This window comes from Microcaecilia unicolor, chromosome 8, assembly GCF_901765095.1.
Source record: "Microcaecilia unicolor chromosome 8, aMicUni1.1, whole genome shotgun sequence".
In the NCBI taxonomy this organism is placed as follows: Eukaryota; Metazoa; Chordata; class Amphibia; order Gymnophiona; family Siphonopidae; genus Microcaecilia; species Microcaecilia unicolor.
In genome coordinates, this window is record NC_044038.1 from 41,687,976 (window position 1) to 41,713,264 (window position 25,289).

Here is a 25,289-nt window from a genome sequence, read left to right on the forward strand (position 1 = left end):
GCTTTCTAACCACCAACACTGGCACTCCTCGCAAACGCTCAGTTCATACACGTGAACTGAGCATGCACGGAGTGCCAACATCAGCTGCTAGAAAGCAAGCTGCCAACTTCCTTACACCAGGAGAGGTTCGAACTTTGGAGCCATTTGGCTGGTGAGATTTGGGCATCACCATCAGCCAATGAAGGTACCGTAGTTGTGTGGGCCCAAGACAAAAGTGGAGGGGCCCAGGCCCCCCATGCTACTGGTGCCATAAATAGATATAAACAATTTTGGAAGCAGCATTGATAGCATGAATGTGGCCTATCCAGGAGAGTTTTAAACCCTCTCATCGCTCCAGCTCCAAAAGAAGCTCCGGAACCTTGGAGGAAAATTAGCCACATACAACCCCCTCCAAATCATGGGTTAAATTGACTCCTAAATATCTAAGACATCTAGACTTCTACGAGCTACGCCCTGATTGTGACTGAATAGATAGGGATGGGCTCGAGTGTAAATTTTAAGGGGATTCGACATTAGCTTCAGAACTTTTAGTAAAAGAAGAGTGCTGGGCAGACTTATACGGTCTGTGCCCTAAGAATGGAAAGGACATATCAAACTCAGGTATACATATAAAGTATCACATATTAAGTAAAATGAGTTTAGCTTGTTGGGCAGACTGGATGGAATCTCCCCCCCCCCCCCCCCCCCCCCAGCAGGTCTGCATCTGTGAATAAAACGTTTTAAGCTCAGATTTAAAATTTGTAAGCAACATCTGTTGGTGAAGACTGCAGTAGTCCATTCCAGTGTTGTGGAACCCCCTAGAAGCCCCATGGGCTGTGTGATGGCCTAGCAGCTCAGATATGTTCTTGTCCTGTAATATGCTGGTTATATTATATATTCCATTCATTAAAAGTTCTCTCTCTAATTTTAGGAGTTTCCAATGCTCTAAGTTCTGTCTAATTCATCATTTCCAGGCAGTTCTTCAATAGAAACACAGAGGAGAGTCAAGAGTGCAGATTCACAAAATCACCAGCACCAATATGTTCAAATCATTTTTGTTGATGACATTCAGAAAAGGAACAAGTACGTTACAAGCAATACTGAAACAAATATCATCAAAAATGTTTTCAAAAGTAGAAACTCCCATTCCCCACCCCATCACCTACTCGACCCTTCCCATTACGTACCAACTTGACTAACAGAGTACATTTTTCCATGTCATCACTTACAGATCAGTAAATCAGGTATTCTCAATTTTACTACTGCTATTCTGTTACTTTGTATTGATCCCTTTTCTATCCACCAGATCATATTGTAAATTAAAAGATCATAATGTAAATATAAAAAATCATCTATATCTATATATATCTACTTAAACCGCTTTGAATGTAGTTGCAAAAACCTCAGAAAGGCGGTATATCAAGTCCCATTTCCCTTTCGATAGATAGATAGATAAAGATATACAGTGCAATCTGCTTAAGTGCAAGGGTCTGGGACCAAAGAAATAACATGCAGTTAACTGGAGCGTGCTCTTAACCATTGTGACCCAAAAAAGAAGCTTTACATCTGATAAACATATGTACAGTACTGTTTATTATACGTACAGTATACAGTCTCCGTTAACTGATGTTAGGCTTACTTGAAGTAATCAGTCATAGTCCTCTGTACACTCTTGTGTCTGTGAGTGCCATAGACTACGTCTGCCAGACGATAAAAACTGTCATAGCACTGACATCCAGTGGCCTCCAGATAGGCCCGCACGGTGTTGAGACTCTCCAGCGCTCTTGCAAAAGTGACAGGAGGTTGGTGAATTTCATCAGCATGTGCCTCGCTGCTCATTTCATCATCTGTTTCATCATCAGCCGTTGCCTGCATATAGGCACATATCTGGACATCAGTGCTGTCGTCAGCTGTTTGTAGAACTTAATCACCAGCTACGTAGTGATGAAACTCCTCTTCAGTAACATCGGCTAGGATGTCAATAGCCTGTTCATCTGAAGCGTTTGCAACAGCTGCACCTGTTTCGTCCCTCTCCACATCCCTAACAAAGCTTGCCCGCTTGTAGCAGTTCACAATGGTTGCCTGTTTAACATGATTCCAGGCTTCTTTCTGCATATGTAGGAAATCCAACAGTGATAGATTACGGGCCAGTTCAACAGCACGTTTATCCTTGCCAGTCTGGTCATCCATAATGCTCATCAGACGACATAGCACAAGAGCCCGATAATGTTGTTTGAAATTGGCTATTATGCCCTGATCCATAGGTTGGATCAGAGAGGTAGTGTTTGGTGGCAGGAAGACCACCTTGACGTTAGCCTGACATCATCACTGTGTGCAGCACAATTATCACAAAGCAACAAAATCTGACGCTTTTGTGCCCGCATTCTAGTGTTTAACTTCTTTAGCCACTGCTTCCAAATTTCCCCAGTCATCCATGAATTTGCGTTAGCCTCGTATGACACAGGAAGTCGCTTAACATTCTTGAAGCAACGGGGTTGTTTGCTCTTTCCAATGACGAGTGGTTCTAACTTCTCACTCCCATCCATACATATCGCAGCAAAGGAGGATCGTCAGTCGGTCCTTCAACGTTTTTACTTCCTGTAGTTTCGGCATGTTTGAATGCAAGTGTTCCATCAGGAATGGCTCGCCAGTAGAGTCCATTTTCGTCAGCATTGAAAATGTCACGAGGTGCAAACTCATTCAAGATGGTAGGAAGAACTGAAACAACCCAATTTTCAGCACCAAAGTCATCAGCGTCTTGTTTTTCACCATGCTGTTTCTTGAATTTTATGTTGTTCCTCACCTTCCATCTTTCCAACCATCCAACAGCGACTTTGAATTCAGTTAGTCCAAGACTTTCAGCTAGCCGATTAGCTTTCTCCATAAGCAGTGGATCACTGACAGGAAACTGTCTGCTCCTGACTTGAGAAAACCACCGAAAAAGAGCATCTTCTACCACCTCAGCTTTTCCCGCCCGTTTTCGTGTCTGGTGTGGATTTGTATTGATTTGCCAGTCTTCCAGAAGCTGGTCTTTCTGCTTCAAGATACGTGAAATTTGACTGGGATTGACACCATATTCTTTACCAATAGATGCTTGACTTTGTTTTCAAACATGCGTGGGATAAGCATAAAGGAATCCTGCGCCGAAGGAATGGATCCTCAGGAGCTTAGTCAAGATCGGGAGGCGGGGCTGGTGGATGGGAGGCGGGGATAGTGCTGGGCAGACTTATACGGTCTGTGCCAAAGCTGGTGGTGGGCAGCGGGACTGGTGGTTGGGAGGCGGGGATAGTGCTGGACAGACTTGTACGGTCTGTGCCAGAGCCGGTGGTTGGGAGGAGGGGCTGGTGGTTGGGAGGCGGGGATAGTGCTGGGCAGACTTATACGGTCTGTGCCCTGAAGAGCACAGGTACAAATCAAAGTAGGGTATACACAAAAAGCAGCAAATATGAGTTATCTTGTTGGGCAGACTGGATGGACCGTGCAGGTCTTTTTCTGCTGTCATCTACTATGTTGGGCAGACTGGATGGACCGTGCAGGTCTTTTTCTGCTGTCATCTACTATGTTACTATGTTCTAATTTTTTTTAAGAACTTCTATTCGTTCAGCCAGTGTTAAGTCTTACAGTTGCGCGATGACGACTCCAGTGTACACTCTAACAACATTCTTTCGCTTATTCTACCTGTGGCAGTTAACCAACAAGATTTCAAATTTACCGCCCCTTTGTCACGTGCCAATTGGCTTCCATATTCCGTGCGGGCGCTTATGCAGAGTCCTTCCTGCAGAGGAGCGGTCTTAAACCATGCATATAAGCGAATCTTGTACTTATCAGTGTTGCGCTAAACCGAAGTTTGTCCCCATAGAAACTGATGGCGCCAAAAACGGGACTGAAGTATGGCATGCAGTTAAACAGATCATGCGCTTATCTGACATGCACTTAAATGGAGTGCACTGCAGGGGTGTACCTACGTGGGGCCTGGGCCTCTGCCGACCCTTTCGACCCCCCCCCCTTCCCGCCTCCGCCATTGGGTACCTGTGCTGGCAGGGGTCCCCAACCCCCGCCAGCCGGTCCTCAGCTGGTCTCCGAGCAGGCGCATTGCTGTAGCTGATCCTAGGCTTCCACATCAGCTGCAGCAACGCGCCAGCCCGGAGACCGGCTGAGGAGGACTTTGGCTGGCGGGGGTTGGGGACCCCACCACTACAGGTACCTGATGGCGGCGGGGGAAGGGGGGTTGAAAGGGGAGGGGCTAAAATGTGCCCCCTCACCTGGGGCTCTGCCCCCTCCTGCCGAAGTCTGGCTACGCCCCAGAGAGAGAGAGAGAGAGAGACAACGATCTCCTAAAGGGAATTTACTACAAAGCTGCGAGTTCTCGGGGTCAAAGCCTGTATATATGGTTCCCAATTTGCAAGAAATTGCTTTCGTCTCCAGAGGGAGGACCCAATCACCCGGCGTTCCATCAGCAGACGTTCATGGAATTTGTTCCACCAATGCCAACATTCTAATGGAGACTCACTCTTCCATGTACTCAAAATAAGTTTCTTGCTCAATATGCAAGGTTTACGAATTAGTTGTTGCACACTCCTACTTTGTAACACAAAAAGTTCATATTTATCTAGGAGTGGTCCAAGGGACGAGAGCAATATTCATGACTTTATCAGAGCTTCCAAATATTGGAACACGGCAGTCCAAAATGCCTTAGGGCAGTCCCAGAGAGAGTGAAAGAACGAGCCTGTCTGTTGCCCACATTTTGAACAAAGGGTCTCCACTACACCGCCCATCTTAAATATTTGGGCCTTCCACCAGCACCATTATATAACGGCACAAAGTATTCAACCTAGTCAGCAATAATAAAAAAAAAAAAAAAACCAGCGTCCAAGATCAAGACAACCCCCCCCCCCCCCACACACACACACATTAAACTAAATGCTGGCAAACTCTAGTGTAATACAACTGTTTATCTTTATTTCATACCATCCATAAACACATTAACCCAAACTGCTCTGAAAGAGCCAACTGGATTGCAAAATCCTAAGTAAGCTATTAAAACCATAATGGTGTGCTTTGAACTACTATAAACTGTAAAATGTAATTAGCAATCAACTCTTCCAGCAAATCAGAAACTTTCTGCGATGCACATAACGTCTTGCATGGGATAGAAATTATTCTAGTCAGCCGATCTTACGTTTTTGCAACACACTGCAGGACTGTTAATATCTAACCACATGTTGAGGTGTATTAATAGGAATACTACATGTAAGATGTGAAGCAACACTCCTGCTGTGCTCAGCACTTCTTAAGGTCATTCCTGGAGTCCTGTGTCTAGTTCTGAACCCTGTAGAAATACCAGAAAATGGCTAGAAAAGAGGAACAGAAATTAAAAAGGCCTATAATAGGAGCCAATAGAAAAGGTCAAGAGTTGGGTTTATTTAGTACGGAAATGAGAAAACCGAGGGGTGACTTGGAACAGACTTCACATACATAGCAGGTTATCATGAGAAATTGATGGTTCTTTTCCGCGGAGGAAAAGCCACGCCATCATGAACTTAAATTACAGCAAGGAAGATAGAACATTCTTATATAATCTCAAAAATACTCAAGCATTGGAATAAGTTAGTTACTTAGGGGGTCTTTTACTAAATATTAGCTCGCGTTAAATGCAGCAGGACCAAAGGAATAAAATGGGGCCTGCTGCAGATAACTCAGGTGGCGGAGTTTCCATCGTTAAAGGTTCTTAATAGCAAGTCAGACAATAACTTCTGTCTAGTAAAGCAGTACAGGCTCTAGATATCCTGAGATCCTTTTCTGTCCTACTTCCTACAGTTCTATAAGACAGAAAATTACACTGCTTTATTAAGTGAATGTACACCCTTTAAGCACCATCCCATGGATTCTATAAATGGTGCTCAAAATTGAAATGTATGCCATTAATTAATATCAATTTTCGGTGTTAATTGGCAACAATTTGTATTTGTGCACACATCTTTCTGGATGCACATACAAATCTTTCAGCGTTTAATTGAAAAGGGGCGTGGCCATTGGAGGGGCAGGTCAGGGGCATTCACTAATGTTGCATGCAGTATTATAGAATTCTAGGGATCCATGCCTAATTTACACGCAAGAATTTGCACCATTTACTGAATATAGTCCCATATGTGCACTTAACATTTTACAGAATACAGTTAATGTACAGAAGTTTACATACTCTCAGATAAATGCTAGTAAAACACATCAGTAGAGTTAAATGGGACAGACCCGTTGTCAGATAAATGAAAGGTCAGATAATGCAGAAAACAACGGTAACCCCTCAAACAACGCAGAAACAAAGGCAGTAAAAGCATGGTCTTGGGTTCAGAAAACATAAAGAGAAGCCGTCTGACATCACCAGGGGTCTCAATGGATTGGTCAGATCAGCGAAGGTTGGATAATCAAGATGGTACTGTATTCTATAAAGAATGTACTCAAATGCAAGGGGCATTCAATGGGGAAGAGCGTTGGCAGGGTACAGGCGGCAGCTCCCACTTACGCATATTAAGGGACTCTTACTAAAGTGCAGTAAAATCTGGGCTTAACACATTCTAATCTGGGACTTAAATGTGGCACTTTGTATGACCATTTTTATTTTTGCAGGTCATGCACTAATGTTCCTAATAGTGAGCAGCACTTACAAAAAATTAACACAGGAGCCCTTGATATATGTTCTTTTATAACCTGTTCTGGGCTTTATTGGGAGAACAGGCTAAATATTGAAATCAGTTAAAGCACAAGTAAAACAAAATAAGAAACTTCACAAAAATCGAATCACATAACCCTTAATTATAAAGTACGGTTTATGCCTTATTAAAACTTGCTATACTGCTCTAACTTCCAAGCAGAGCAGTGTACAATCTAAAAATTTAGACAGGAACAGAGCAGAGCGCCTTTAATGATGGGAAAGGTGCAAATTGATTTTAATTAAATGAGAGGATAGAGGAGCAGAACAATAAAACAGAGATATAGAATGTAGTGGTCACAACTATCACAGGGAATCTCAAGGGAGCCATCAATCCCCAAAAGCTTGTTTGAAAAGTCAGGTCTTTAGATTGACCTTAAAGGATTTCAGGGAGGGGTCACTACAGAGGGAAAGGGAAAGTGTATTCCAAATGTGGGGGGAGAGGAAAAAGAAGGAACTGTGTCTGGTAGATTCTAAGTGAGCAAATTTGGGCTGGGAAGAACTAAAAGGGTGATCATTAATGGAGTGAAGAACTATAGCAGGAGAATAGGGTATCGTAAAATGTGAGAGATAGTCAGGAATGCCGGTCCTAAAAGCTTTGACAGTTAGAAGGGCTATTTGCATTTGATCTGCTATTCATCAGGAAGCCAGTGCTGTCACTTCAGCAAGGGAGTGACATGATCGGCACGATGAGCACAGTACAAAAGTCTTATTGCAAAATCTTATAAAGTTTGTAGTCTCTTCAATGTGGCACGGAGAAGTCCTGCATAAATGATATTGCAGTAGTCAAGATGGGACGTGAAGAGTGAGAAAACAAGAGTGTGAAAGTTATCGTGGTCAAAGAAACGACAAAAGTGAAGAAGCAGAGTTTTGATACATGAAAGAGTTGAGGTATGAATGCGAGGGAAGGAGTCCAAAATGATACCTAAATAGCAAAATGACAGCACTGGTTGGAACAGAGATCCAAAAAGGGTGATAGGAGAGGATGGTGAATCCCGAGAACCAGCACACTACAGTTTTATCCTTATTAAAGAATAAGGCGATGTTTAAAGAGCCAAGTTGCTACAGCATTAAGACAAGCCTGCAGCGGGGCAATTAAGAGAGGGGAATGAGTTAGAAAAATAAGAAGAATGTCGTCCGCATAGAAATAAGCTGAGATACCAAATAATTGAATAAGAGCCACTAAGAGAACCCAAGAACAGACTGAAAAGTAATGGGGAGAGGATACAACCCTGGGGAACACCACACTGAAGTTGCCATTTTTGAGAGATAGCAGTGGGAATAAGCACTTGAAAAGGAGCGGTGGGAAAGAAAGGATGTGAACCAGGCCAGAACTATATCTGAAATTCCCAGAGATGATAGATGAGAGAGAAGAAAAGAGCGATTAAAGTCGAAGGCAGCCAAGAGATCTAGGGAGACCGCCAGAAACAGTTTATGTTGATCAAAGTGGGAGTGAAGTTCACTTAGCAAAGATGTCATGATGTTTTTAGCTGCTTTCCTAAACCCTATTTATGAGGCGCTAAGCTGCGCTAACCCTGCATTTTCAGTATCAATTGCACAATCCTCTTGGTAGTGTCTGTGGCATTATGGTTTGTTATACTTATTGAAACCCTTCTGTTTGGCAATACAGTTTGAGACCCCTGACGCAGGTGCTAGTCACCGAAACACAGCCCGTGTCGGGTCTTTTTGTCAAGGCTCATTCATTAAAGAACTGTGTTCCATTTTTAAAGGCCCGTGGTGCTGTTTTTTTTGTTTTTTTACTTTCCGCTCATGACACACCTCCTCAGAAAGATATTAACATAACAAAAAGAATCCATAATGCATGGGTAATGTGAGCAAGCATACAAAATACTGCAAAACACTTTACTATGTTTCTGCGGTAGCCAATTTGCATGTGCTAACTGCATCGTAAGGGCTTGACAAAGGGCCCCTAACTTACAGAATTCCAGAAGTTATGATCTGAAGTGTTACATTTAGGTGCACACATTTACGCCAGCCACAGACTTGGCTTGAGTGGGTACAATTTACACTAGTATTCCATAAGAACACTTTCACACCTAAGGGACTCTTACTAAGGTACAGTAAATGTTTGGTAGATGCAGGGAGTGTGTCCAGCATCTGCCCTGCATTTACTAACTTGTTGGGCAGACTGGATGGACCGTTCAGGTCTTTATCTGCCGTCATTTACTATGTTACTATGTTACTACACAGGGCAGAGCCTTATTGCACAGCACCATGTTACATTCAGGACCAGATAGCATGGTACTCTACCACTGCATGTAACAAACGGGAGTGGGGGGAACGCACAAAGAAATAAAGGAATGGTAGATGTGGTGATGCATCTTCCAGTCCCCACTGTCTGTTTCCACCTACCCGCCAGGCGTCCCGGATCCAACCTCCTTACATTTGATCCTCCCATGAAGGCAACCCGAAGCTCTGACTCAGCTTCTACAGAGGGGCAGGGTTTCTGCACAGAAACCCTTCTCCCGCCATCACGATCCCTCTCGGGATCTAGTTGTGACCGTCCATGGTGGTCAGTGGTGACCAGGCCACAGCAGTCTTTCTCTTTTCCCACTCAGGCCTCAGATGTGCTCCAAAATAGCCGCCATAACCCCTAGCGGTAGTCTTGCTATCACAACAGCCATTTTGGAGCCCGGCCAAGGACTGGGTGGGAGCAAAGGGGAAATGCTGGGGGAGGAGGGAGGTTTGGAAAAGGCAGCCTCTCGGGGGAGAAGGTTTTCTCTGGAGATGTGGGATCCAAGTTTCAGTAGTCTTCATGGGGGAATTTATGCGTGGGTGTGGAACTGATCAAGGGGGTGTTGGGGGAAGCATACGATGTGCAAGGGGGAGCAATGCCACAAACCTACTTTTCACAGCAGCCATGCTACTGGAACTGCTGGTAGCACAGCTGCACTAACCGTCTTCTCTTGAGGTGGTACTACATGCAGCTACCAGCTAATCGGCAATTGTGATAGCTAATGTGCGGTACAGACCCATGCACAAGCTATCACTCTTGACCATGCCTCTGACCTGCTTGAAGTGACACTTTGTGCCCACCCTTACCAGCATTAAGTAGCTAGTGCAAGATTTTTTTTACTTTGCTAGCTGTTTTTACTGCATGGTAGACAAAATGGACCTGCACTAACCATTACACGATAAACTCATGCTAGATGCTTAAATGCAGCTTCAGTAAGAGACCCCCTAAGTGATAGTTGGGTGGCTAAATTGTGGTGCGCAGTTTTATATAATTGCACCCTTATTGTTTTTCCAAAAGATTCAACAGGCAATGGAATTAACTTCTAAGCAATGGGTTTTCTACTGTAACCAGTAAAAGTGAAATTATAAAGGTTTGAAAGATTTTAATTGTAAAAATATTGCCTGATGCGGCATATAACCAAGAAGTAAAACCAGCGGTCTCATCAGAAACACCGATACCTTGTTGCTGCATTGTACATATAGCTGATTACAATCCCAAGTGCAAGAACATACTTATTACTAAGCATTTAATTAAGTGAAAAAAATGACAATTAAGATCTTTTCCTTCTTATACTATGGGCGCTGTTTACTAAGCTACACTAGAGGCGCATTAGCGTTTTTAGCTTAGCGAGTGCTAACCGTGTAGATGCCCATAATGGGCGTCTACACGGTTAGCGCACACTAATTTTTAGCATGTAGTAAACACACCTTAATAAACAGGTCTCTTTTTATCTCTGGGGGCTGTAAGGGGCACCTCTGTTAGCGGTGTCAAGAAGATTCTGGAATATTTAATATTTAGGATGATTAAACAAAGTTCTGTCACTATTTCAGGATCCAGAGAATTTTCTTAAGGACCATAAATTTCTAAAACGCATACTGAATATGAAAAAAAGACTATATTCATTTTGATGAACACAAATACAAAGTCAATTCTAAGAGAAAAACAGATCAGAAATCTTTCTAGTTTGACAGTCCAAATCTAACGCTAGGTATTCTAAAGGAGATTTTTCTTATGATATAGAAATACACACTATTTTATAAGAGCTATAATTTGTTGCAACAGATCATTCATTTTCCTAATTTCACTATTTGTGTACCCTTGGCCCAGTCACTGATCAACCCACTCAGTACTGATAAGGCCAGCAAGCAAGGGTCAGAGAAGGTACTAAACTAACCAATTATGCAAGCATTAACTTTCAAGTGTTTTCATTTCCAAGAAGTGAGGCATACTCTATGGTAGGCCTTTGACTAAAAGTCAACATAAAAAACATGCTCAGTCTCAGCCTGAAAAGGTCAAAAATGAGCTTAAAGCAACGTTTACCCTGCAAGATTGCTGGATTATAAATTAATAAACTAGTCTTCTTGACGCTGGTGTAAGAAGACTGACCAGACTGTGCATCTGAACAATCAAATCTGACTTTACAATCCAAGCTTATTCTAGTATACTGGGATCCCTCTCAGAATTCAGAGCATGTCCAGTAACAGTCACATGCAGGAATGGGTAGAACATCTCTAAGCCACCAACAGGTCAGAAGGCAGAAAAACAGAACAGCCTCTGACTGCTGGCATTTTCATTTGTTTCCCCACAGGCTTCCTCATATTCGTACAATCCAGCAATCTGCTTTATATTCATGGAGAGGCTTCATCTCAGCTGCTGGAAAACACATAAGATTGACAATCGTGCAGAGAACTGCAGCAACACAAGTAATCTTAGACTTTTAGAAAACACACACAAAAAAAGTGAGGGGGATGCTAGACACTAACTAGGTCTATGGCACTGCACCAAGAATAGAACTCGCAGGACTGGATGGGCTTCATTTATCACTATTTTAAATTAGCACTATAACCTGTCTGAAACATCTTGCTCCTAGGGAGTTTTATACACAAAGCAGCCTGGAGGAGGAGGAGTGAAGGAGTGGCCTAGTGGTTAGAGCACCCGTCTTGCACTCCAGAGGTGGCCGGTTCAAATCCCGCTGCTGCTCCTTGTGATCTTGGGCAAGTCACTTAAACCCTCCATTGCCTCAGGTACAAACTTAGATTGTGAGCCCCCCTGGGACAGAGAAATATCCAGAGTACCTGAATGTAACTCACCTTGAGCTACTACTGAAGAAAGACTAAGGAGGCTAGGGCTTTTCAGCTTGGAGAAGAGACGGCTGAGGGGAGACACGATAGAGGTATATAAAATAATGAGTGGAGTGGAACAGGTGGATGTGAAGCGTCTGTTCACGCTTTCCAAAAATACTAGGACTAGAGGACATGCGATGAAACTACAGTGTAGTAAATTTAAAACAAATCAGAGAAAATGTTTCTTCACCCAACGCATAATTAAACTCTGGAATTCGTTGCCGGAGAACGTGGTGAAGGCGGTTAGCCTGGCAGAGTTTTAAAAGGGTTTCCTAAAGGACAAGTCCATAAACCACTACTAAATGGACTTGGGAAAAATCCACAATTCCGGGAATAACATGTATAGAATGTTTGTATGTTTGGGAAGCTTACCAGGTGCCTTTGGCCTGAATTGGCTGCTGTCGTGGACAGGATGCTGGGCTCAATGGACCCTTGGTCTTTTCCCAGTGTGGCATTACTTATGTACTGAAAAAGGTGTGAGCAAAATCTAAATAAATAAATACAGCTGCAATGTCCTCAAAGCACATGTAATTCTTATTAAAACCTTGCAGGCACCAGATGCAGCACTAGGTAGCTAAGGGCCTCTTTCACTAAGGCATACTAGCGTTTTTAGAGAGTGCTAATATTTAGGGCGCGCTAAACATTAGCGATGTCCATAGGAATTTATTTATTTATTTTATGGCATTTGTATCCCACATTATCCCACCTCTTTGCAGGCTCAATGTGGCTTACATTTCGTCATGGATACTGGAAATAGCAGTGAATATACATTTGGTTTACAGAGGGTTTTGTGTTACATGGTGGTGAAATACATGAGGGCGTTAGAGCAGAAAGACATTATAAAACATTATAAGACAGTCTGGAAGTTTTAAGACTATACAGTTATACATGTTGATCTTTGTGATATATCTTGTTGAAGAGATAGGTTTTCAATAGTTTGCGGAAATTGGTCAATATGGATGTAAAAGACCCCCTAAGTTAAAGGATGACCATGCTACATATATTTCTCTCTCCTCTTCACTGGTCAGGACAAGAGACACCAGTTGAAATAATTCCATTCAAAATTTTAGGACTTTGAAATGTCCTTTTTGTATCTTTTATCTTGTAAAAGAGCACTATTAACTGGATTCTTAATACCAACATACCTGCTTTTTGGACTATTGCTTTGTCTATTGGTGGACTTCCCAGAAATTCTTTAAATTTTGCTTTCAGCTTTGCAAAATGCAATGATGTCAAGATTAGCATTTTGAACCACCTTAAAGCAAGGCTTCTCTAATGGCTTGAGCTGAATTGTTGTCCAGTCCATTAAAAAAAAAAAAGGCAAAGGTTCAGGACAATATGAAAGAAAGGCCTTACTAAGCTGGATCTATTGGCTGGACTAGAGATTTATATTGCTTTGTTATTGATGAATTAACTGATGTGCTAAAATTTTAGCAAACTGGTTTTATCCAGCATGTCACTTGGACCAAAATTGCTACTGATCAGCAAAAAAATTTCTCTTACTGGATTGTTCCCAGTTCAATGTACACACTGACACAAACATCATATTTCTTGTCGACGTTCATTATTGGCAAGAATGCAGCAACATTTCTGCTGTCACCAAGGGAAGAAAAGGAAATTAATTTACATAGAATGTAGAAATCAGAACTGAAACGTCCAGGTCGGTATATATCCTTTTCGGTGGTATTTTAGAAAAGATCTGCTGACAGACTGAGTGGCCCTTTACTAAAGTATGCTAAAAATCAGTGGCGTACCTAGCATGACACCAGGGGCTCTTTTTTTTTAAACACCCCCTCCTCTAAATGAGAAAGTTAGTATTTTTATTAATCATGATGAAATGAAATGAATGGTCAGAAAATGTAGACAGTGGAAATTAATACAAAAACACAACAAATGTCACACAGGAACTACAGAGCAAGTCTACCATACCATAAGCACTGGCATAGCTATGTGAGGCCATGGGGGCCTGGGCTCCCCCAAATTTGCTCTGGGCCCCTGATTTGGCTGGCGGTGCTTCAGCTGGTGGGGGTTGGGGACCAAAATGTGCCCCCCTCCACTTTGGGCTCTGGCCCCCTCCCACCTCAAGGTCTGTCTACCATAAGCAGTAACTTCCTTCCATGAGTCACACATAGGTGTACACTGAGGAAAAGGCAGCATCTTAAACACTGCAGCAAGCACTAGAACATCAATACACCTACTGTAAAAAAAACTGCAAGAGGACCTTACGAGACTGGGCATCCAAATGGCAGATGACATTTAATGTGAACAAGTGCAAAGTGATGCATTTGGGAAAGAGGAACCCAAACTATAGCTACGTGATGCAAGGTTCCACATCCGGAGTCTCTGCCCAGGAAAAAGATCTAGGTATCATCGTTGATGATACGTTGAAACCCTCTGCTCAGTGTGCAGTGGCAACTAAGAAAGCAAACAGAATATTAAGAATTAGGAAAGGAATGGTAAACAAAAATGTTCAGCGCTGCGTGCGACTGGTAGCGCTATACAAATGCTAATAATAATGCTATAAGGGCTTTACATTGCTCCATAGTGCAACCACACCTCAAATATTATGTGCAATTCTGGTCACCGCATCTCAAAAAAGATACAGCAGAATTAGAAAAGGTAAAGAGTGACAAAAATGATAAAGGGAATGGGATGACTTCCCTATGAGGAAAGGCTAGAGAGGCTAGGGCTCTTCAACTTGGAGAACAGACAGCTTAGGGGAGATATGATAGAGGTCTAAAAAATTCTATGTGGAGTGTAATGGGTACACATGAATCGCTTGCTTGATCTTTCCAAAAATACTAGGACTAAGGGGCACACACTGAAAATATTAAGTACATCTGAAACAAACTGAAGAAAATTAGTCTTCATTCAACATGTAATTAAACTTCAATTCGTTGCCACAGAATGTAGAAAGGTTTAAAAAAGAAGGTTTGGATAGTTTCCTAAAAGAAAAGTCCATAAGCCATTATTAAGAAGCACTTGGGGAAATCTACTGCTTATTTCTAGGAAAAGCAGCAGAAAATCTGTTTTACTGTTTTGGAATCCTGCCAGGTACTTGTGACCTGGATTTGCCACTGTTGGAAACAGGATACAGAGCTTGAAGGACCTTCGGTTTGTCTGAGTATGGCGAAGCTTTGTTGTTATGTTAGCTCAATTCAGCGGATATCTTATTGGGGGAAGGAGAACAGTGTAATCGGGCATTTTAAGAGCTGCCGTGTAATTGGTTAGGGCTTGCTAGTCCAACAAGAAATCTAGGCATCACAAAATGTTTCAGATGTCAGTGTGGATTCCTACTTGCTAGTAAATACCTTGAGAAAATCATAAGCGTGTCTCTAATTAGTTGCCATAGCAACTATGGAGCAGGTAGAAATGGAAGCGAGGGAGCAGTATACCATACAGGGTAAGCCATTTTGATTTTAAATCACTATGACAGCTTTCAGAGGTGCTACTATGTTACCATGGTAACCACGGAAGGAAAACCTATAATTATTAGATCAAATGCCCATCAACACTGACAGAGCTGAACAATTCAAGCACTACAACAGCCTTGGGGAGGAGGACACAGTATTCTAGCTGTTCACTCTCCCCTCTGCTCCAGACATGTCAAGTTACCCAATTCCAGGCTGAACTCTTTTTGGCCAGTACTGGTTTTGTCCTTACATTCCAAAGCAGTGTGGTATTTGTAGTGCCTGAGTCTGCCCCCTGAAATCAGTACTGCAAGTCCCATAATGCACCAGGATGGGGGAAGCCAGAATTCAGGACTGCTCCAAAATCTCCATTCTGGAACCAATAACTTGACTAACACATGCATCCAGCTTTTCCTATATGAGCACGCAGCTGTGGAATGCACTACCAACTAACTTGAAAACAATTAACGATATAATTCACTTTCGCAAATCTCTGAAAACCTCTCTCTTCAACAAGGCCTACCACGAGAATCCATAGCTTAAATTATAACACTTACCACTCTTCCCTTTTCTGCACGTCTTCCTTCTACACTGTTTGCCTAGTTCTTTTTTGTCATCCCCGATCTCTTTGTAACACCAATTGTATCTCTACCCTGGAATGGTGATGCCATAACAGATCTTTGTAAGCCACACTGAGCCTGCAAATAGGTGGGAAAATGTGGGATACAAGTGCAATAAATAAATAAATAACTTGTAACCTTGATCCTGCCCACTGAAATCAGTACTGCAAGTCCCATAATACACCAGGATGGGGTGGCCAGAAATCCAGGACTATCTCAAACTCTCCAGCCTGGAACTGATAACTTGGAACCTCTGCTGCTCTCCAAACCACCAGAGTCTTGAGGCTTACTGAGCAATCTGCTCCACAGTTGCAGGACCTCCATAGTCTAGCAAGGGAGATGAGCAGGGCCAGCATGGGGAGCGAGGAGGTGAAAAACAGGGCAATTTCCCTGGACCCCCATGTTACAGGAAGCCCCAGGCCCAAACCTAAAAGATGCAGCCTACTATGGTGAGCTTTAGGGCCCCATAATACATTTCTGCTCTGGGCTCCCAACATATGCAACACTGGCCTGGGAGATGAGAAGACGCCGCTGACAGTAGTGCAAAGATTTGTTGCCATTTTCCTCAGGGCTGTCTGTGGCTGATGTTCCAAACCACCATCTGTGTTATGAGAGGTACATGGTCTCACCCTATACATCTGTGAATCAAGAGGGAGGACAACATTCTTTTTATGTGAGTGCAACAAACTAGGGTTTACTATAAGATTCTGCACTAAATAGCAAAAAAAAAAAAAAAAAAGACCACACCTGTATACTGCCCCTATGGCACCAAGAAGTGCAGGAGCAGGAAAAATCTACAGTAGTGCTGGTGGTGATGGGTACAACAATTTGATTTATCCCAATTTTTCAGAGCACAGTCATGGTACAAATTAATCCTACCTTGTCCTTTCTCTAGAGCTCAGAATTAAAGTACATGCAAAACCAGGACTGGCCCATCCTGTTCACTCAACCTTGTTATGTACCACCCCAGCATACACTCCCCTCTAAGCGTCTGTTTAGTAGACTATTCCAGGGTATTCCTTTTACCGTGGAACGTTGCACTTGCATAGTGTGGGCGTTCAAATTTCTTTCAGGAATGGACAACATAACGCCACATACATCTGATCCAGTACTGCGTTACTGCTGCCATAATGTCATGAAAGCCTAAAAAGTCCTTCCCCAGAAAAAGGTTCAGTTAAAGTGGCCTTATAATTGTGCTCGGCGTTACCCTCTCTGCCAAGACACATTAAACACCCCCCCCCCCCCCAACTTGCTCTCTCGCACAGGGACAAAAATACAGTATCAATATTTCAATGTCCCTTGTGGTGCCAATCACTTGATAAAAGGCAGAAAGCAGCTGCGCGTTGGGCTTCATCCTCCTCCCCCCGCAGCCCGGAGTTGGGCTACTCGTTAGAACCGTGTGGCTTGTACGTGCCCTACGGCAGTTCAAACGAGCAGAGGAGGCAGGCAACGACCCGACCTAGCACACAGATGTTTGCTTTCTCCTTGTCGTTTGGTAATCAGAACTGTGGCTAGCACAATGACATATCGTTATTTTCACCCGGGCGGGCAGAACTGCCAAAATGCAAGCTGCTGTTACCGCCGCTTGTACAGAATTCTATGAAGCAAGTACAAAATTCCTCACAGAAGAGAGTTCTGCGTACCACAGTCGTGCAGAATCCCCCCAGAAATATAGCGTAAATGCACACAGGGTGATGCTTTAGAGTTTCAAAAGCACTGTGACATGGCATAAACAGCCAGTCCTCTTACTAAAGTATAGAGAAATTGTCTGCAACCATGCCAAAGCATTTCTCAAGTTGGAAGACCAAGACCAAGGGCCAGTGCTGCAGCCCTTGCAAACATGTTCTCAGGCAAAACACTAAGCCTGACTCTCAGATAAACCAGAGTATATAACGTCACTGAAGAGACTCGGAACACTTGAATCCAAGAAACTTCTTTAATGCAAAAATCAAGCAAAAAGCACATAACTTACAGTTAGAAGTACTGCACAAGCGTCTCGCCTTTGCAACTGGGAGTGTGTTTCAACCAGCTCTTTCTCCAAGCGTGAGCTGGACAGAATTCAACAAGTTGAGAGTGACGCTGTAAATACTTTTCTATTAATGAAAACGTGATGATCTTACAAAAGCTTTAAAAGGCTAATGCAGCAAGGCACAGTAATTACGGTTCATAAAATAAGTACACTGCATGCAGATTCCCTCTACTGGATGGAGAGAGGAAAAGGGGGAGGGGAGGTAAGCCACCTACCCAGCAAGCTTAGAGAACCTTTACCCAATAGGGAGAGACCCACAAGACACAGGGAACTGGGGCATGTGCTCAGGACGAGCCTTTCACATAAAACTACAGAATGAGAGATATTTGTAGTCCTATCTTATTTAAAGATACAGAAACTGAACCTTCTATTAAGTAATGCTTCTCACATATACTTAAACAGCAAGCAATCTGCCTCCATGCAAATAGGAGCAGGACAGCCAGGTTCAGTATATTTTTTGCTTAGAGATATTCGTTTCCAAGTTTTTCACCACCCCATGTCAATTACTGCAGAAGAGCAATTAGTGTTTCCAAAGCTTTGTGTCTTCCATGGGAATGCATCATGGAAGCTAGAAAGCTTGGAAAACAAGATGATCCCACAATGACTGCACAACACTTTTCAAAGAGAAACAAAGCCATTTAATGCACTATGATCACAAGATTTGGCGTTCTTGTGCAAAAGGAATTTATAACATACATAAACATGTAACCTCTGTAATACTTTTTTTCTGCCATGTTTCTTATTGCATAGGTTCTAGTCTTGTTCTTGATTGTGTATGTGGGAGGGAAAGTATTGTCATTTGCTGTTTGAGTGAACTTTAATGGGTGCTGACTCAGGAAGAGCTGAAGATATGAGCTCTGTCATGCAAGTTTCTCTCACAGCTGCTTTCAGAGCTGCACTAAGGAAATCTTTTAAATAGTGCAAGAAAGTGTGGATGTATAGGCGGTCGGTGGCCCAACTGTTTGGGGAGGCTAAAGGGGGCGGGGTCAGGGGTGGTGCTTACATCCATAATTATCTGACAACACAGAAAAAAAAATTAAAATAGTCACAAGAAATACCTCTTATTAAATTTAGATATTAGATATGTATCATATGTCAAAGTATAAAGTGGTTGCTCAAACTGTCTGCGAGCTTGATAAGTGAACAGTATAGTTGGAAGGAAAGTACATTTGTACAGAATGGGCAGCCAGAATTTTTGGATGACACAAAAGCACCAGTGCCAAGGTCCAATTTCCAGAGTGCAGAGATACCAAGGGTGTCCCATCCCAAATGTGAAAAGTACCACCCTAATTTGTGAGATTCAAAGTTAGCAAGTGAAAGTTGAGCTACTACTGAGAATGCTATGAGCTAAATCAAGTCCAAATTCTAACAATGGGCATATTGAAATGATAAGTAGTAGTAGTAGTAGTATATTGAAAAGTAATACAAAACCTTAATGTCACTCAGGACCTATAAAGCAAATTGACTGTATCATAAGAACATAAGAATAGCCATACTGAATCAGACCAATGGTCCATCTAGCTCAGTATCCCATTTCCAGTAGTGGCCAATCCAAGTCACAAGTACCTGGCAAACCCAAATAGCAGCAACATTCCATGATAGCAATGCCAGGGCAAGCAGTGGCTTCCCCCTATGGCTATCTCAATAACAGACTATGGACTTTTCCTCTAGGAACTTGTCTATAATAGCACTAACTTCCACGAGTCACACAGAAAGGGCTTACCTATTAAAAGGCAGCACCATACACATTTCAATAGAACATCAATACACCTATTGGGAAATCTGAACAAGTGAGATTAGTATGAATCCATCTTATTCAGACATTCAGTGCTAACACTATACCTGGCTTTATTCACATACACAGTTTTTTTATTTTTTCTTTCAAAACGGGGATCTTCAGATTTAAACCTTCCCGCCATTCGGAACAGCTGTTTCCGTACATCGGCGTCTCATACATCCTCATTGATCCACCCGTATTGAAATATTTTTTCTACTATTTAATTCCTTATTAATATTTATATACGTATATGTACTTCTGAATGATTTTATATTCAAAATTTTAAAACTTAGCTAAGTTTTAAAATTTTGAATATAAAATCATTCAGAAGTACATATACGTATATAAATATTAATAAGGAATTAAATAGTAGAAAAAATATTTCAATACGGGTGGATCAATGAGGATGTATGAGACGCCGATGTACGGAAACAGCTGTTCCGAATGGCGGGAAGGTTTAAATCTGAAGATCCCCGTTTTGAAAGAAAAAATGAAAAAACTGTGTTGATTTGAAGCACTGGGACACTATTAAATATTTATTCACATACAAACATAAACAGGCCCTCACCGCGTAAAGAATAGGTAACCCCAAATTAAAATAGAAATATGTAGACAAAAATTTAACTGAAACACCAATATACCAGATTCTGCATATAGTGCAATACCAGAGAAATAAAAACTCTGATGCATGTTCTTCTGTACTTGCAAAATATAAAGATAACAGATTGAAATTTAAAAAAAAACGGACACATTCCACTCACTAAATTAAAAATGACTAAATATTTGAAACAAAAATGTATAATAAGGTGATACCTTTTTATTGAACTAATTTAATAAATTTTTTGACTAGCTTTTTGGAGTTTACTAACCTGAGGAAGGAGGTTTAGACCACTGAAGTAAGCCAAAAATATATATTTAGTCCAATAAAGGGTTGTCTTCTTATTTTACATTTTTTGTTTTATTTTTATTTGTTAACCTTTAAAGTGGACTAATATGGCTACTTCATTCTACATTAAAAATAACTTTACCTTTGCTGTTTGGCATCTAATTTTTCTAATTGTGCAGGTCGCAGTCTCTGGTTACTGCCTTTCTGTCTTACATAAGTACATAAGTACATAAGTAGTGCCATACTGGGAAAGACCAAAGGTCCATCTAGCCCAGCATCCTGTCACCGACAGTGGCCAATCCAGGTCAAGGGCACCTGGCACGCTCCCTAAACGTAAAAACATTCCAGACAAGTTATACCTAAAAATGCGGAATTTTTCTAAGTCCATTTAATAGCGGTCTATGGACTTGTCCTTTAGGAATCTATCTAACCCCTTTTTAAACTCCGTCAAGCTAACCGCCCGTACCACGTTCTCCGGCAACGAATTCCAGAGTCTAATTACACGTTGGGTGAAGAAAAATTTTCTCCGATTCGTTTTAAATTTACCACACTGTAGCTTCAACTCATGCCCTCTAGTCCTAGTATTTTTGGATAGCGTGAACAGTCGCTTCACATCCACCCGATCCATTCCACTCATTATTTTATACACTTCTATCATATCTCCCCTCAGCCGTCTCTTCTCCAAGCTGAAAAGCCCTAGCCTTCTCAGCCTCTCTTCATAGGAAAGTCGTCCCATCCCCACTATCATTTTCGTCGCCCTTCGCTGTACCTTTTCCAATTCTACTATATCTTTTTTGAGATACGGAGACCAGTACTGAACACAATACTCCAGGTGCGGTCGCACCATGGAGCGATACAACGGCATTATAACATCCGCACACCTGGACTCCATACCCTTCCTAATAACACCCAACATTCTATTCGCTTTCCTAGCCGCAGCAGCACACTGAGCAGAAGGTTTCAGCGTATCATCGACGACGACACCCAGATCCCTTTCTTGATCCGTAACTCCTAACGTGGAACCTTGCAAGACGTAGCTATAATTCGGGTTCCTCTTACCCACATGCATCACTTTGCACTTGTCAACATTGAACTTCATCTGCCACTTGCACGCCCATTCTCCCAGTCTCGCAAGGTCCTCCTGTAATCGTTCACATTCCTCCTGCGACTTGACTTCTTTTAACTCTTTCTATATCTCCTTTCCATTTATCATTTTTCTCTCTTTGCATGTCTTCTTCACATCTTCCACTACATCCATCCCAGACACTGATATTTTCTTTTCTGCTTTCTTCCATTTTTCTGCCTCTCTGACCACTCAGACTTATCCATGCTTCATTTTCCCTGCGTTCCATCTTTTTCCCTCACCCAGGGTGTGTGTGTGTGTCTCAACTCCCCCTCAGCCATATCGGATCTGTTTTTCTCTCTTTCTCTCCTCCCCCCCCCCCCCCCCCAACATCCACAATCTCCTCTTTTTCTCTCTCTCCTACCCCACCATCTAAGATTTTGTGTATGTGTGTGTGTGTGTGTATGTCTCCCCACCTGCTATAATCTCCTCTCTGTTTCTCTCCCTCCATCCAACTTTCTCCCTCCTCCCTGCCATGCAGCATCTCTTCTCTCTCTTCCCTTGCTCCAGGCACCCAGGATCTCCTCTCTCTCTTTCTCTCCCACCTCACATACTATCCAACATCTCTTCTCTCTCTCTCTCCCTACCCCCCCCCCATCCAGCATTGCTCCTCCCTCTCTCTTCTTCACTCACCACTCTTCATCTCAGCCTCTCTTCGTCCACCATGCAGTATTCCCTGTTTTTCTTTCCACTATCCAGCTTTGCTTCTCTGTCTCTCCCCCCCCCCCAATATCCAGATTTGCTCCTCTGTCTCTTCTCTCCCCCCAATATCCAGCTTTGCCCATCTGCCTCTTCTCCCCCCAAATATCCAGCCTTGCTCCTCTGTCTGGCCTCCCAAATATCCAGCATTGTGCCTCTGTCTCTTCCCTCCCTATCATCCTCTCTTTTTCCTATCTCCAACATTACCGTCTCTCTTTTCTTTTCTTCCCCCAGCCACAGAAAGAAAAAGAAGCTGCCTTTCTTCTAGACCCGCTGCCCCTCCAATTCAGTGGCCGTCGGTGGACAGACACTGTGTGCGGGGCCATGGAGCTCTGCACGTTGCTGACAGTTGTTCTGGTCCCACCCCCTATGATGCAGCATCCTGTTCAGGCAGGATTCCAGGAAGCGACGTGCAGAGCTTTATGGCCAAGGAGGTTGTTTATGGCCCTGCGCACACTCTGTTTGTTGACAGCCGCTGAATCGGGGAACAGAGAATCGGGCGGGGAGGGGAAACTCCAGTTTATATTTCATGCTTCTGCTAGATTGGGAAGCACGAAGCAGCACTCCAAAAGAGTAGAGGAAGGTTGCATTTGGGCTGGGGAGGCTTAGCTTCCCCAACAAGCCTCTTATACGGGGCGCCTATGTTAGGGGGTGGGGTGTCAGCTCATTTCACTCCTAACTTCAACCTAATTTGGAAGAGGGTAAAGTAATACTAAAATATTTTGGGTTTTCTCTGTTTCACCTATGGAATGCTTGCATAGGGGACTTCTGAAGTGGGGTTTTAGCTCAACAGTTTCCAACATCTTTTTGGTTTCTGGTGTAATTAGAATGGGGCTCCATTGGGTTGCAGTGCAGTATATAATATGTGAACCACTTGGGTTGTATCACAGAAAGGGGGTATATAAAATGCATTACACCATGTGTCTTTAATAAATTACACCAAGAGTTTATTCTTAAAAAACTGGACTTTTTAAGAATAAACTCTTGCTGTGGTCCAGTTTTTAAAGAATAAACTCTTGCTGTGAACTTTTTTCTGAGTCCAGTAGAAGTTTGTTTGGCGTCATCCATCTTGTCACCTTAGCTGTGTTCTTTTCTTTTTTAATAAATTACACCCTTAAAGAAAAGCTCTCATACTACCAACTGTGTAAGTAAAAACTTAACACATCAAGAATTTTATAAGTTTCTTTAAACTTGCAGACATCAAGCACTGCTGCCATCTCTTCTCTCTCTCTCTCTCCCTCCCCTCCCATTCCACTGGTCCCATATGCAATCGTCTTTTCCCTTCCCCCCAGCTAGCACAGAAAGAGCCATTAGTGTTTGCACTGGCAAGTTCAAATCTCATGGGCTGGCATATCTGGTGAGTATTCAGGATGAAGTGCACCAGTCCAAGATTTTAACTGATTCACAAAACTGACATACTGCAGAGCAATGCCCAGTGGCAGAATGGATGCCACCAAGCTAGCACCAAGAGCCAAAAGAAACATCACATGGTTCCTGCAACCTAAAGTAGATGCAGCCATATAGCCCTCACATGGTCTGCAGAAAACCTGCAGCACTGGGGTGGGAGAGATAAAATGTTAGCAGTTGCCAAGGGGTGACATGATACAGACGTTGAAATATTTGAAAGGTATTAATCTGCAAACAAACCTTTTCTGGAGACAGGAAGGCGGTAGAACTAGAGGACATGAATTGAGGTTGAAGAGGGGCAGACTCAGGAGTAATGTTAGGAAGTATTTTTTCCACAGAGAGGGTGGTGGATACGTGGAATGCCCTCCCACAGGAGGTGGTGATGAAAACGGTAATGGAATTCAAACATGCATGGGATACACACAAAGGAATCCTGTTTAGAAGGAATAGATCCACGGAATCTTAGCTGAGATTGGGTGGCGATGACGGTAATTGGGAAGCAAAACCAGTGCTGGGCAGACTTCTACAGTCTACGCCCTGATCGTGACTCAATAGATATGGATGGGCTTGAGTGTAAATTTTAAAGGGCTTCAATGTTAGCTTCAAGAAGAGGGCTGGACAGACTTCTACAGTCTGTGCCCTGAGAATGGCAAGGACAAATCAAACTCAGGTATACATATAAAGCATTGCATACCATGTAAAATAAGTTTACCTTGTTGGGCAGAGTGGATGGCCCGTACAGGTCTATATCTGCCGTCATTTACTATGTTACTATGTAAGAAGAAACACAAGTATTTTATGAAGCATGCAGATAAGTATCAGGCTGGCTCCTATTCCTCTTATTCTCCATCCTTGGAAATACTTATGCATATATTACACAAAAGAACACAATGACTTCTGTGCACCTACTTTTACACGTGCACACCCTGAGTAATTTTCTAAAAGCCTATGTGAACACAAAACACTGTTCTATATGTGCAAGTCCCTTTTAAAATCACCCCCACGGATGGCAAACAGTTCCTGCTCTGTGTGAGTCTACATAAAATTGGCCTAAATGAATGTGGACAAGGCAAAAGAGAATCAGACCAGATACAGTAGAAAGGCGGATTAGAGAGGTGAAGGCTGCACCACTGGCTGCTAAAATTACTTAGAGGAGCAGGAGAGTTCCCAGAGATCTGAAAATGAGTACATAAGTGTTGCCACACTAGGACAGACTGAAGGTCCATCAAGCCCAGCATCCTATTTCCAACAGTGGCCAATCCAGGTCACAAATACCTGGCAAGATCCCCCCCAAAAGTTCATTACATTTTATGCTGCTTATCCCAGAAATAAGCAGTGGATTTTTCCCAAGTTAATTTAATAACGGTCTATGGACTTTTCCTTTAGGAAGCTGTCCAAACTTTTTAAAAACCTGCTACGCTAACCACCATTACCACATTCTCTGGCAACAAATTTTTCTCCGATTCATTTTAAATTGCATGCCCCCTAGTCCTAGTATTTTTGGAAAGAGTAAACAGACGCCTCACGTCTACCTGTTCCACTCCACTCATTAT

At 42.6% G+C, this 25,289-nt stretch overlaps 1 protein-coding gene across 2 annotated transcripts in view; it reads right to left on the bottom strand.

The window, feature by feature from the left end:
- ABAT (4-aminobutyrate aminotransferase) overlaps positions 1-25,289 on the bottom strand; it is a 105,558-nt gene that overhangs the window by 79,308 nt on the left and 961 nt on the right. Inside the window, exon 1 of one of the 2 annotated variants that reach the window (XM_030212165.1) lies at positions 17,788-18,006. The exons of the other annotated variant lie outside the window; for it this stretch is intronic. The gene's annotated coding sequence lies outside the window, so the exon portion shown is untranslated. Of the gene's footprint in view, positions 1-17,787; positions 18,007-25,289 lie in introns of those variants that run through there. 2 annotated transcript variants of the gene reach the window in all.